We start from the raw sequence: 14,924 nt of genomic DNA on the forward strand, positions 1-14,924 counted from the left end.
CTTAGTATTACTCCTGTTAGACAGATGGCAATGTCATACATAAGCCTCCATCAAAATTGGAATTGATAGGCAGTTTTATTGGACACCTGTTTGGAAACAGCAAATAATAAAGAATTGGCTCATGCAGCTACTTTTGGGGGGGCACATACATGCAGCTTGCAATATGAAGAGCTCAGAATCTCTAGCTAGCTGAGTTTGGGCAGGGTTCTTTCCCTTGTTTCTGAGACTTCAACAAAAGTATTGCAAATAGCTTTTGAAAAGACTATATTTTATTACAGCCTGGGTCTTTATCAGCTTTACAGCACTCTTTCTTTCAATATGTTAGCACCAAATAAATCATACAAACCAGAAGGAACTTTTCACACCTGGAGCACTAGGTTTTCTCTTGGAACTTGGAAATACAATGGATGTGCTACTATCATTTTTATTTCAAACAAAATTGATTGCCAATATAGGGCATAGGAGCCTGCGGAATTAGATTCATCTCCTTAATGGTATCTAAGCTCTGCCTCAAATAAATATTTTTCTAGTAATTATTATGAAATATAGAGTGATTCATACCCCAGGTAATGATTGGACATATGGAATGTTTTCACTTAAGCTTTATGCATACTATTACTACTTATTTTATCTGTAAATATAGATTTATCACAGTGAATACCAGAATTAATATACCAGAATCAACTGTCATTGTTTTTGTCTGTTTATTTTTTCTGAATGCATTTTACCACACCACATATTACTGATTATTGGCATAGAACAGTACCAAAGGGTGCAATGAGAGCCTCAGTCTTTACTTCAGGAGCTTTGTTGTTTAAGATCAGTAGGAATTACTCTTATACAGTCTACTTTTTACCTTCACTTGGCAGCAATTCTGAGAGGAATAACCCATTCTCACAGTATACAACCAATATGGAAATGGAATATGTTTGTCTTAAGCTTCTATCCTCAGCTTGACACAAGCTGTAGGAAAACTGCTTCCCCATGCTGACTTCTATCTAGTGAATCTTTCTAATTCAGAATTACAGGGAAGTCTTTCCATTTATTAAAAAATGACCTAGAACAGCCTAAAGGAAGACAAAGAGTGGTTGGTATTTCCTGTATGATACCCTGCTGAGAAGTATTTTCTCAATTTCTTCATTGGAAAACCATCTTCCTTTCAGCTCATGCTTTTTCTCTCTGATTCCTCCCTCCAAATACCACAAATGGATAAAGAGCACCTAAATAGCTTAATCACTCTGGAAGGCTTTTCTGTGCCAGCCTTAGTCACTCTGCAGTCACAACCTTGCTGTGTTCCTTCCTTTTAATGACAATACCAGAAGGGCTAGGAACACTTTTTTTCTAAATACTCTGTAAGCTGGGCTCACAAAATATCATCAAAATGGTGTCACTAGCAGATATTTCTCCATGCAAATGTGTAGTCTGACTGCAAAATTGTCATTGAAAGTACCAGCCTAGAGGTCACAGTTCTCATTTATACTGTCTCTCATGAACTTTGGCCATCACCATAAAATGTCAGGAATCAATTAAAATACGATCTTAACACATGAAATGAAGTCTATAAACTCAGGAGGAAATGGTGATAGACATTAATACTGTAGAGGAATTGTATGTACTCACCAATGAGAAAGCCTGGATTGTCACACACCAGGAAAAGCCATGACCAGCAGTACATACAGAGAGCTGGTTGTAGCTAGATATATTGGACAGTGTTAACACCTTCTAAGAAATGTCATCATGGTAAAGCTGCTGCAGGTGGCATTAGTCTTGGAGAAAGGCAGGCAATGCAAAGGGTAAAAAAGCACTATTAAAGAAGAAAAAATAATGTGACATCAGACGTAGGAAAAATTTCCAATATTTAGGCATTATTTAAAGGTACTTACTTTCAAGCATTTTAAAAGTATTTAAAATGTAAACAGCATTTTAAGGTTTGGACAGTATTTAAAGTATTTAAAAATATTTAAAATAGTATTGGTTATACTACACATACGCAAAGAGCTTATAAGCATGGATAGATGTCATGAATTACCAGCATATGTGAACAAACTTTATAGGTCTGAAGAAAGTCCATCCTACAGTGAAATGTGTGACAGACTAAGTCCGTATCCTATTTGAACCCTTTGGTGCTACAACAGAAATACAAAATAGCAGTACTACTCTGAGGAGCTGTTACATACCTTTTTCTTCTCACACAAGCGAAATTACAAAACAGCAGTAACAACACCGAAGAACTATAGGGCCAGTGAAAAGATACATTTAAGAGAAAACTCATTTCACCTGATACATAGGAGTAGGAGAGCATGCCCATAGTTTATTCTAGGGAAAGATTCTGGTATTATTTGCCACACTGTGATTCCAAAATATTCAACTGAAATTAATAGGCTGGATATAAACTTACATAATGCATAGGACATTCTAAATCCTGATAATTAATGGGATACATGTGGAAGACATCTGGACCACCCAGATTCCTGTTTGGTTTATATAGTGCCTTGTTCCGTTCAACACTTGCTGATTCCTAAGTTATCACAGCTTTTTAGGCATGCTTGCTGTAATTACAATGGTGCTAGGACATCATGTGTCAAATGATCTTTGTAAGACCTACAACTACTTCCCCCAGCTGCTTTAACAATGAAGGAATTGAAGTGGAGGTTTCCTTATTGATGTAAACCCTTCCTAATACATTGTGCTGGATATATCAGGTTTTTTATCATCATCTAGATGTTGTAAAATAGCATGGAGCTAACAATAACATGGAGTCAGCATAGCTGAATGTAGTGTCTCTTGGCAGATAAAGAGCAATAAAAGAGAGCACAACAGAAAATATACTACCACTTGTAAAACTGCTGCACGTGACAAAGGAAATCCATGTGCTGGTGCATGTTCATCAAACTATATATATATATATAGGGTATGTCAGGCCTTCTGCAGAACAATGCACTCTGCTATACCCACTGTCTGTTTCAGGGGCTAAATTCCCTTACGTGCATGTCATGTTGCTGTCACAGCACCTGACTTTCCTCTCACACTGCTCCCTATGGCTCGTACGGTTTCCCAAAGCCCAAGGGGTGAATCAATTAGAAGCAACCTAATGTATTTCCTTGCAAAAACATGAGGACGTGTGTTTATAGATAGACATCTAAAATGTTCATTTCATTGCTTGTGTGAGAATCCCACGCTGCTTCATTAAGGAGGCAGTTCTGGACTGACAGCCTTGATTTATCTCAGCAACAAAAGGTTATAGATAACACTGATCAAACAACAATTGCTGCCACAGTGGTAAGAGGTAATTTCATAGTCAAAAATTAAACCAAGAGGCATTAGAGTGGCACAGTGTTGATCAAGAATTTTTACCTCTTTATATATTATTATATACATACAACTACAAACCTTTGAGGGGATCTTTCTTCCTGGTATAGGCTCTGCACGCTGCTGCATTTGGTGTATCAAGAGGAAAACATTCTCATGGCTAGGGGACAGCAGCTGGGTTTCATCTGTAGGTGAAGTTCTTAATGCTGCACATTGCGTTAGTGATGCTCCAGCTTTTAGAATAGCCAAGAATAGAGGGACTGCAGAAAGCTGCTCCAGCTAAAAGCCTCTCTCCTAATGGACTGCAATTTTCTGTCCTTCCATAGGGCAGGGAACAAAATGCCATCCATATTTGCTTCTCTCTGTCTGTCTCTTTTTTTTTTTTTTGGAGTTATTTCAAAAAATGTCACATTATACAGGTATGTCTGTATTGTCAGTAAAAAAACTTCAGATCTGTGCCTAGTACTAGTACATGATTTTTTGCCAGTGTGTGTCTTAGAGAAATCTTCTGGTAGTTCTGGTAGTTCTTTCTCTATAAACTTTGTTCTGTATGTACTAGATCTCATTCAAAGCCCATTTTTCAATAGGAAAATTTTCTGAGATTTCACAAGTCACAGAAACAGTCCTGCTTTGAATTCTGTCTCAATATTTGCGGGGGCAGGTATTAAAAGAAAGTTTAAAGTATCCCTTTAAACAGCAGATCAGTTGAGTGATTCACTTCCACCTCATTTCTGCTAGAATTAAGATAACTGAATTGATTTTTTTCCTGTTTAATTCTACTTGAGTTGTGAAAGATTGGTCAGTATTTAGTCTTTGTTTGATATTATGTACTGCTAACCATGAATTTGTGTGGGGTTTTTAACATTGTTTTTAGAAAACAGAAGGTGTTAAACCCAAACTAGGTTTTATAGCAATGCCATTACATAACCATCCAATTAGTAGCTCATTCAATGCTATTAATAGGAGCTTCCACATCTAAATCATTTTGTGTAGGGCAACAATGACTGGCAAGAAAAGCCTTCTTATTAGTTATTCATTCTCAGAAGAGAATGCATGAACTTCATGGAGATTTATGAGATGTGGAGTGATGTACTGTTCATTAGTTGCCAGAAGGCTGTGTGTTAAAATGCTGTTTACCTTTCCAGAGACCCAAGAGATTTTTAGAACCAGTGGGTTTGTTGAAATGTGTGTGTTGAAGTACCAGTACCTGAGCAATTGTACCTGAGCAACCGATTCCTGTGACAGACAGAGAGAACTGGGAGTGGGGAGGGTGAGGTTTTTTGTAAACTTAATGCAACCTTGCAGTCTGAACACTGGGGCTTTGATTAGGTATTGCGCAAACACTGGTCTAACATTCACATTTCCCAGTATCTTTTAATCATGGTTTGAAGCATGTGAGCTTCATATGTATTTATATTTTATATACATTTCATGCAGAAGGATAGCACAGACAGAGCTCAGACCAAGGCAGTCTGAAGCCAGGAACTCTCAGAAGTCTTTTTGTTTGAAATAGTGTCTGTGATTTAGTATTATGTTTCCAGTGTACATTAAGTGACATAATATAATTAATTCTTGAAGCCAGGCAGCTGATATAAACTAAAGCTAGAAGACTAAGTCCTCATATGATGATATTTTTCTGTGGTTCAGCTGGAATGCTACCCTACAATATAAAGTTGGTTTTCATGTCCCTGATTTCAGTTTTTCATAATGTCAGCTAATTTGGGGTAGACGTTTGTCATGCTAAATCCACACAAAGACACATACAGAGAGGAATCTGAAATCTCATGAAAAAAACTAGATGGGATCATACTAAGCTGTTTGAGCTTCTGACCACAAAATATGATCCGGAACATCTTGTACAAGACACCTTTTTTTAAAAGGGAGATCAGATATCATTTCTATTTTAAAAAGACCACGTTAAGAGTTGCAGCATGTGAGCTAGTTTGAGCTTACACTCCTCAGTTCCTAAGTTCTAACATTAAAGTAATGAATTGGTGAAGGGAAAATATCTTTCCATGCTCTGATAACCTTCCACTCTTCATCACAGGAATCTGCTTTTATATCAATTGACCCACATTTAGCTGGTTATATGCTAGTAAAATCACTTCTTCTCCTGAGGGTTGTATTCTTCTCTCCTTGGATCTCTTTCTCTACTGCTCCTGAAGTTCAAACTGTTATGTTTGAGGTTTTGCATCTCTTAGTCATGCCTTCCATGTCTTTACAGCATCACACTCCCCACCAGCTGCTGTCTATGGGGATATAACAGTCTCTTCCGTTCCTTTTCTCTAGGCACAAGCCACTTCAGAATTAAGGATTCACTTACATCAGTACCGAATGAGTGCAAAATGAATGGACCTAAGTGAATACTGATTCAGGTTTCCATTTCTACATTGCTTCCTTATTGATGGAGTTCTTCAGCCCCTCTTCACTTGACAGAGATTTACACAATCATCTACACATGAGTTAAAATACAAAAAGAACGCTTAAATTCTTTTATAAGAATGTCAGATCATACACTGTAAATCATTAACAAGTTTTTTTCCTTAGTATTTCATTTCATTTCATACTCCTATCCATCTTGTATTGCTTTCCACTCGCTTACTGAAAACTATTTAAAGTTTGTAAGTAAACTAAAATGTAAAACTGAAATACTAAAATATAAAATGTGCAGTCTTTTTTTACATCCCTCTATCATCTCTTTGGTGTTCTGCACAATAATAATAAATGCTCTGTTTTTCTTATATTTCTGTTCCTATCATGATAATGCATTATTTTTTAAGCCCACATATTAATCATCTATTTCAGTGACATCCACAATTGTTTGGCTTTTTTTTACATATTTATATATCTACAAAATACATGGGAATCTCAAGCGACTTCCATATAGTGATGATGAATATTTGGCCTATTCACTTTTCACATTTATGCCTAAATCTGCATGGAGCAAGTTACGGTTCTTTTGGATTTCCTGGTGGGAAAGTGGAGAGAAAATGATTGCAATTAAAATGAGACTGCCAAAAGCCTACAGCACTTTTTGTACCTTCATATTGTAGGTGTCACAACTCCAATGTGTAAAAATGAATTCTTTACAATATGAAAATCTTATCTTGCCATTAACAGAATGTTATTTGTTGGTATCTAAAGGAGATAAAACTTTCCCATGATATAAAATTACTTTGACCATTTACAGAATAGAAGTAAATATTGCTTCAGTGTGTGACTTCTTGCACACTGTCCATATTTATATCTTTCTTACTTCAGAACTAGGTGGAAAACAGCTGTGAAGTTTTCTTTCTGAAAATATTACACTGATTGAAATAGTTTTAAAAAGCCTTGATTTTGACAAATTTAATTTAAAAACAGAGAGAAAAATAAAAGCAAAGAAAGATTTGAATAATAGATGCTCAAATGTGAAATTCAGCAAACCTTTCAGAACAGGAACAATCTGAACAATTTCTGAATGCTGCCTAAGTTTCAGAAGAGACATTGCAGTGATTACATCAAATTAGGCTGCCATTCTCCCATTTTTTCGAAAAAATGAGTGTTCTTTTTGTGTAGCATCTCTTGGTAGGGTAAGCTTTAGAAATGGCTGGCAAAGTACTTGGCTTAGAAAAGCAGGCTTCCCCCTTAAACCCAGCAAAACAGATTCACCTTTGGTGTAGATCTGTTAAGTGAAACAGACTTACAGAAAAATGATGGTGACCCATTTTGTCTTGTAAAAAACATGGATCTGATGCTCAGATAAAGAATCATATATTGCGTGAGTGCTCAAAGCTACTTACATGAGAGAAGATTGCTTTTATAAGGAAGGATTTGTAGGATCAAACTAGCATAAGAACATAAGAAATGCTCTGCTGCGTCAAACCGATGGCCTATCTAGCCCACTATTCTGTCTCTCACAGTGGCAAAAGGAAATGCCATATATGCTTTTGAGTACAGAACCTAGCTGCTATCTGCAGTCCATTGTCATCTCCCCACCATCCTGCACAGCTGACTTTTATAATAATACATACTATATGTTGCATATATAAATAGCCAAGAGGGATGGATGGAAGCCTGTGACCTTTTGTGATTCGCAAAGAGCTATATTGTATCTCAGAAGATGTTTCTTTAAAGGAAAGCCATTCAAAGCACTCACAAATAGTTCATCAGATAGTTTTACTGAACTCTTGACACAGAGGTAACTTTAGCCAGTCTTATAGCTGCCAGTTTAATAAAACACACTAGTTTATGTATCCCGCAGTAGTTGTCATGTATGTGCAACTAATTGTCTGGCTTACCCTCCTAGACAAGCTAGTTTCTTATTTCACAGTGGTCTTGTTTGCCAGCCATGACTAATGGGCTTGTAAGTGGAAGTGATGGTCTGTTCCTCAGTCTCAGCCATCACTTTTCTGAGCAATAGCAGCTCAGCTAAGTATTTTGCAAATGAAAGAGACATCATGTAAGCTTTTTGGTATCTTGAAGCTGGCTTTATCTGCTATGTATACAGCACTGATTGTATTTCAGAGACCATTAAAAAATCTCAAACTATTCAAGCTGCTTTTCATCTGACAAACTTGCAAGTGAAGGATTAATATGCCCCAGGAAATTCGCAGAGAGAGAAGCTTTGTATTTACTTCAACAGCCCTGCCACAGAGTTTAGAAAGGCTCTTTTCTGAGCATTAAGGTACCCTCTCATCTGCATTTATAATTTAACATCTCTGGAAGTATGAACAACAGTAGCTTAATGAATAAACTCACCCATCATCTGTAAAAGAATAAGTTCATCTGTGATGGAAGATTGCTTCTTTACTTCACAACGTGAAGACAGGACTCTAGCTGTGTTGCTTCTTTCATCACCTTCTCAATCTCACCTGAAAAAAAATACGACACTTATTTGACCTTGAAACTTCTGACTTGAGGAAAATGCATTTTTTTGGATGATTAAAGCAAAGTAGTTCTGTGTAGTTCTCTCTCCCTCCCTGCAGTCATTTTCAAGGTTCAGTCATTTCTTCTTGAAGTAAAAAAGATGAATCATACCAAGTATCAGTAATGGCGCTGGTTCTACCAAATACACACATTTTTGCAAGCTCACAAAAACATTACAGATTTCTTGTGTGAAAAAGATGAGCTAGTAATGAGGACATTCAGTTGAGGCTTAGATGCTCTTTCTCATACATTGTGTTGTTCTTAACAAGTAGGGTCAAATATCAGTCCCTGTTGTTTTTCCTGGTACTGTAGGTTTGCTTTGTCTTTCAGATATTTTTCAGGTGGATGGAGACATTTAATGAGTGAACTTCTACTTGGAAGAAAATCATTTTATGTGTTTATATAGAAGGAAAGTATATGCTTTTATGAAAATTATTTATAAGCAAATGCCATAGTTAAAGTTATGTGCATTACAGATATTGTTTGTCAGTTGGAATTTTAGGTCAAATTGAAAATTTAAGTTACCATGAGCTGGTGAACAGAATAACAAGAACTGAGAAATTCAAGGCAGAAGTACCTCCCAGTGTTTACGAATAACTGAACAGGAAGCAAACTATTCCGGAACTGAATGTTTCTCTATCTTTTGATGCTTCTAAGTCAACACCGAGTACCCTTCTCAAAAATATGCTTTCATCGGATACAAGTTGCTAGCCTTAGTTCAGAGGTAACTGCATGAAATGTAACGGTCCGTTTTATACAGGGCGTCAGACATGGTGATCTAATGCTTTCTTCTGGCTTTAATAACTATGAATCCAAATGTAATGCAGGTAATGGCTTTGTCACAGAGCAGCTAGCTTTTACAGGGACCTGGGTTCAGCCCTGCCTGTGATTAATTGCCAACTTTACGGCAAAGCCTTCTGGAGAGGTTGTCTGTTGATAGCTTGAAAACTACCTGGTAAACATTAAAGCTGAAAGAGCTCATTTGGAAAGATAGCTGCAGAGAATAAATGGGCTCCTGTAGGGAATCCCAGATCAGGAAAAATAATCTAGTTCATATGCAGTTCGATGATAATCATGTAGGAAATAGATAACCTCTGCAACAGATCTAAAGCCAAGAGATGATTGACATGCTAAGCTTTTGGCCAACGGTTTTAGTTAAAAAAAAGTAAAAACGAACTTGGGAAGAACAGTGTAAAACACCTGGGTTCCATTTCCTTTTGAGCCTGGAAAAGGTTTTGTCTTTCTTGATAAAAATCTGGAACAATTTAAGAAACACGGAGGGTACTGCTGTAGGGAAAATGTGTTTATTAGGTCATGATATATGCACATAAAGGACTATTTTCAGATTATGAGTTTTATATCCATTGCAAAGATTCAGATAAGTTTTCTCAACAAAGAATATTCTCGATGGAATTTAGTGGTGGGGGAGTAGTTGATTTGTGACAAATTTTTCACTGAAAAAGTGGGGATAAATTGATTATGATAATCTACAGTGGCCTAAAACTAAATGATTGCTTGCTATTTAAAATGCACAGATTCACCAGATTAGTTCTAATGCTACCAAATTAATAGTCTCTGAGAGGGGAAATGGGAAACAGCCTGATGAGAGCAAATACCATGTAGAACTAAAGTGGTTCTCTTTCATACCATCAACAGCAGTCCCTATTTTATCACTGTTTGCCTTTCATTAACTTAGAAATAGGCTTGCTTAACTGATTATTTGATAGTTTGTTTCTTTTTAATCAGATCCACAAAAATGCACAGAATGGATTTAATCTATGAAATTGCAACATGGGCAACAAAATTTCAGGAAACAGGAAATCTCATCAAGAAATGTATAAGCTACTTGGTATCATTTCCAAATTTTTATCTGATCCCTTTGCAAGTAAATTTGCCTGCAAGCTCTGCCTTTGTTCTAGGCCTGCCACACACAGGAATTACACATACAGGACTAGAAGGTAGTTCCTGGGTCTTTTAGTTTAGTATCTGCTACCAAAGACAGCTGCATCTGACACTGCCTTTTTCTATATAGCCTGACTTCATCTCCCTCCTTCTTCTGCTAATCAAATTGAAATTCTGTTCCATGCCAATATAACATTAATGGTTAGAAATCTTAGCTTTATGTCAAGCCTCTGTGTATTCATTTTCAGCTTGTAGCCATTCTATTCTGTGCCAATGTTGTCCTTTAGTTTCTATTACACTTGTCCCTAAATGCTGTTAATATCACTGCTGTGTTGAGAGTGCAATGGTGTTCTCTTTCAGTCCTTGTTTTTAGTCTCCTATCATAAAATAAGTTTGTCATTTCCCTGTCATCCTAGAATCTTCCCCTGGCAGCTGTTCTGATTTGATTTTTCTCTTTCTCAAATACGGTTAAAACAAAATCTAGATACTATTTGGGAGGAGATCTCACCAGTTCTTCTCTATTTCTGCTTAAAATACATATATATGTATATTCATATCTATATATCTTCTGGTATATTCTAGTACCACAAATTCCATATAACAATCATCTGATTTACATAAAGCCAAGTCTGTCTCCCATCAGTTGTTTCCAGCTGATGAAGAAACTAGATACTCAGACATCCAACTAGACATCCAAGATTTAGGGAAGATTTAGTCCAAAAGAGGAGACTCCCTATCAAAGAAAAGAGAGCTTGGACTGTGGCATGAGTAAAGTACAGCAGAACAGATTTTTGATTTACCAGTGCTTTCTCTCTTATCTGTCACATCCTTCCACTGGCACCTGGTGTCAGACAGAAAGACACAGTTTCTGTGGGATGACTGGTTCCCCATTTAGTTTTGAAATACAAATTTTATAGAGGGTTTTTTCCATTTATTGATGAACTAGCTGACTACTTAACTGAGTGAAATTAGAAAGGGTGCATATATGTACATATACTATATCATATTGATATGTTTTCTAACTAATCATTCCTTTAAAAGAGGGTCTCAAGTTTCTGGAATTCTCCAAATTCCATTATTTTTTTCTGTCTTCAACAGCATATTACTGTATTTATGGGGGAGATATGAGTTACAAAGTTTGATTGTATAATAATAGCTGTTCAGGGATTTACAATCCTTGATATCTCTCTAATACAAAGCTACCTGCCAAATATGTGAGATTTTCTTTCAGGAAAAACAATTAGCCACGCACAATGAAATCATGGATTATAGCTATTTTGGAACTTTTCCAAACTTTTGGCAGGATTGGCTCTGGAGACCCATATAACCTCTAGCTGCAAGCCTCTTGATGATTGAGATTCTGTAAATATCAAGGTCAAGAGTAATCTCTGCTTATAATTGTCTAAAGAAATAAGTTTTTGGCTCCTTTCATGGTGTCATTGACCTTGAGAAAAATAATTGCTAAGGTTAAAATGTCTCCTGGTGATCTATCGAGCAGTAAAATAGCTTACTCACAGTCATGACAACCCCCCAGGGCTGGTATTTGTGGCCTGCTGACTACTTCATTGTGACTCTCTGTTAAGTTTTGGAGGTTGGATGGTTTGGGGGAGATGAGGATAAATTCTGTGAATTGATCTAAGACTGAGAGGAGGAATGTCACTGTTTTATTTAGAGATGGATCAGTGGAAAGCATTTTCAAATACTACTGATTATTCATGAGCTGAAAATAATTACTAATTCCTTTCAGCAAAAGAGTTTTATTTAAAATGAACATCATTGTTCAGAAATAACTCCCAAATTTCCATCTTATCTGCTTTCTCCAAAAGTATTAAATATGATCAAAGTGCTCATACAGGGAATCAACCAAATGATATAAATTTAGTCCACAGGGAACAGACTGACTAACAGGAGTTTTGAAGGGAACGAAGAGGTGCACAGGGGAAGGTTGCTTTCTTGATTTTGTTTTAGGCTGTGCAGAAAATATCCCAGAAGGCTGATCTGGTGGATTGGAGTGCAGAGGTTTATAATGCACAGATGAGGATTGCTGAGCATCCCAACTGGAGAGCTGAGCATGTTTTACAATGAACTGAGATTAATTTTCGATTCTGCAGTAAAAAGAAAACAGCAGGATTATGAATGGTTTTCCTTGAACAAGGACATGAGGTGGGAGTAGAGGAGTGTTATGTTTCTGGAGCTGACAGGCAAATCTCCACTGATAATAGTGCCTAGTGGCATTTATGACCTCATAGATTATGAAATAATATTTCAGATAACTCAGAAGGACATGGAAGAAAATATTTAAAGGATGCTATTAGAAATTCTTCCTGGCCCACAGGAAAACAGAAAATCCGTAAGTGCAGCACTGGCTGCGTAAAAAGTTTAAAGACATTTTGGATAGTTCTCATGTTATGGGGAACTGTATAGGGAGGGTAGACTAGTAAGGAGACTCTTAAGCCAAAACAGAATAGAAAAGTATAAACAAGAAGGAGATAGCAAAAATCACTTATCAAAAATCAAGATGACAAGAAAAATATCAAGGAATCATGTAGCAAAAGTGAGGGGTAGACATTCTCTTCTTCTATTGTGACTGATAAGTAAAAAGAATTGGAAGTTTGTATTGAAGATCATGCATCCATTTTAACTGGTATCACATCTGGTGTGAAGTTTTTTGTGTTTTGTTTTGTTTTTAAGCAGATTGCTAAATCACTGGTTGGAGGAAGAATCAAGTGGGTAAAAGGGAAGGAAGATCAGTACTCTATAAAAAAACATAGTAAATCACTTTCTGAGGAGCTGACAATCTGGATACTTACTGTCTTGAACAATGCTCAAGAAACTGAAGCACAAAGAGGAATTCATCATTAGTTTCTGCTACAAGACCATCCTTGAACACTAAGAATAGGAGTTGTAGCTCTTTAAGTACCTGTAATTGTACTTAATTAATTCAGTATCTATAATTTGAATGGCAGCCTCAGGCTTCTACTACGAAAATGGCCTTAGAATTTCCACAAATTACAGAGGAGTTCCCTAACTTGAAAAGTCAGTTCCAACAGAGAATGATGGTATATTTTAGTCTTTAAGAGACAGTTTTACAAATAAAAAACAATTTTATGCCAAAAGAGATAAGAGAAAAGAATTAAACTCAAAAATGAGACTGATCATTTAGAACTTCATAAAAATGTTTATTAGGTGCTCCAAAACTCCACAGACATGGTTTGAGAAAGAAGACTGTGCTGGTTAAAAAGTAGCCTGGCTTTGAAAGTAATGAAAGTGACAATAAAGCAATATAAATATTGCTACTCTAATTTCCTTGGAAGTCAGGCTGCTGCTTTAAACAACATACCCTTCTATCCAAAGCATGGGTGAACCCACGTAACAAACAGAAGACGGAGAAAGGTGATAGCAGTGAATGTAAGTGAAAACTTAGGGAAGAGCAGCAAAGGGCACAAAAATACATACATGGCAAGCTGATTTAAAACACTGAAAGCTTTTAAAATATACCTTTGATCACTATGTTGTCCATGACAGCTTCAACCAATTTGAGAGGCAGTAAGAGGAGTATCACAAACTTTGTTTCCAGGAGTAACTTGTTTGGCAAGATGAGAGGTGGTGAAAGAAAGAATAGGTTGCATATTAGAAAGCAAAGAACAGTGGCATTGCTCTGTTACAGAAAGTAAAAATGAAAATGTCATTTTGAGTATAAAAAATACAGACGTGCTCTGTAAATATAACAGTCTGGGTAAAAAGGGCCAACATCTGATCCAGGCCTATTAATGTCAACGGCAGGTTTTGAATTTAACAGTGAATAAAGAAGTCCCTTTTCTGTGTTCATGTAAAAGTCTGTCCCTCTGACAGAAGGAAGTTTTACAGTGATGCCATGGGGTGATCTTCAAAGCCTTCCTTTCAAGAAAGAACTATAAAGGAGCTTCTGATATACCACAGCCTTAAGTACATAGTTAGCAAGAAAGTGATACATGCAGTGTTTGGCCCAAGCTCCTTCCCCTTGCCCGAGTTATTTATATAAATAATTAGATCATACTCTTGTGTTCTCTTTGTCTCCTCTCATAGCCTTTCATTAAACTGTTATTTAAAATAAATATTTCCTTCCTCCCTCCTTCACTAATGCTTGCCAGCATTAGTTGACTCTCACCTTAAGAAAATCATAGAGCAGGATCACAAGACTGCCCATTTCTTCTGGACTTCATGCTTTATTTCAGCAACTCTGCTGGATCCCACTCTTTCAAACCTTTGCATTTCTTGCCAGCTAAGAGGCTCCAATTTCAACATTTTCTTTATGGTAACTCCTAGTTGTGGCAAGCCAAATGGACATATTTTTCAACATAGATAAACCCTCTTCACTTGCATCTGAGAATAAGACTAATATGTAAGCATTCAATGCATCTTGGTATTAACATGAAGACAAACAAAGAAGCCAAGTCTATACATTACATGAGACAGACTTCTCCCAGAGGACAAGAAGGAAGTAAATGAATAAAGGTACATATGTAAGGCTAGGCTGTGTCCCTAACTAGACATCTGTGGAAGGGAGGGAGAGAATAAATCATTTCCTTATTCTCCTGTGGAACTGCATTAATCTTTCCTCAATTAGGCTTTTCTTACCTATTGCTTTTCCCCTCATGAGCAAGCAAATAAAAACTGTAGTAATGAAGGAAAGAGGAGAGCCACAGCCAAGGCAGAACATCAAAAACATTATTTAGTAAATTATTCTTTCAGAGCCAGAGACAGTTAAGATATTGTGATTAAGCAAACTCTCTGAACAGTTTATGAGCTTACTCAGCTTATGCACT

At 36.6% G+C, this 14,924-nt stretch overlaps 2 long non-coding RNA genes across 3 annotated transcripts in view; one reads left to right on the forward strand and one right to left on the reverse strand.

Annotated features, from left to right (window-relative positions):
• LOC112986153 (uncharacterized) overlaps positions 1-14,924 on the reverse strand; it is a 48,720-nt gene that overhangs the window by 9,558 nt on the left and 24,238 nt on the right. The window contains exons 5-6 of the long non-coding RNA XR_010388930.1: positions 8,050-8,162; positions 1,621-1,804 (exon numbers count right to left, since the gene is read on the reverse strand). This is a non-coding gene — a long non-coding RNA (uncharacterized LOC112986153). The remainder of the gene's footprint in view (positions 1-1,620; positions 1,805-8,049; positions 8,163-14,924) is intronic.
• LOC112986154 (uncharacterized) overlaps positions 1-14,924 on the forward strand; it is a 48,673-nt gene that overhangs the window by 9,446 nt on the left and 24,303 nt on the right. The window contains exon 4 of one of the 2 annotated variants that reach the window (XR_003259944.2): positions 5,599-6,088. The exons of the other annotated variant lie outside the window; for it this stretch is intronic. This is a non-coding gene — a long non-coding RNA (uncharacterized LOC112986154). Of the gene's footprint in view, positions 1-5,598; positions 6,089-14,924 lie in introns of those variants that run through there. 2 annotated transcript variants of the gene reach the window in all.

This window comes from Dromaius novaehollandiae, chromosome 4 (genome assembly GCF_036370855.1).
Source record: "Dromaius novaehollandiae isolate bDroNov1 chromosome 4, bDroNov1.hap1, whole genome shotgun sequence".
In the NCBI taxonomy this organism is placed as follows: Eukaryota; Metazoa; Chordata; class Aves; order Casuariiformes; family Dromaiidae; genus Dromaius; species Dromaius novaehollandiae.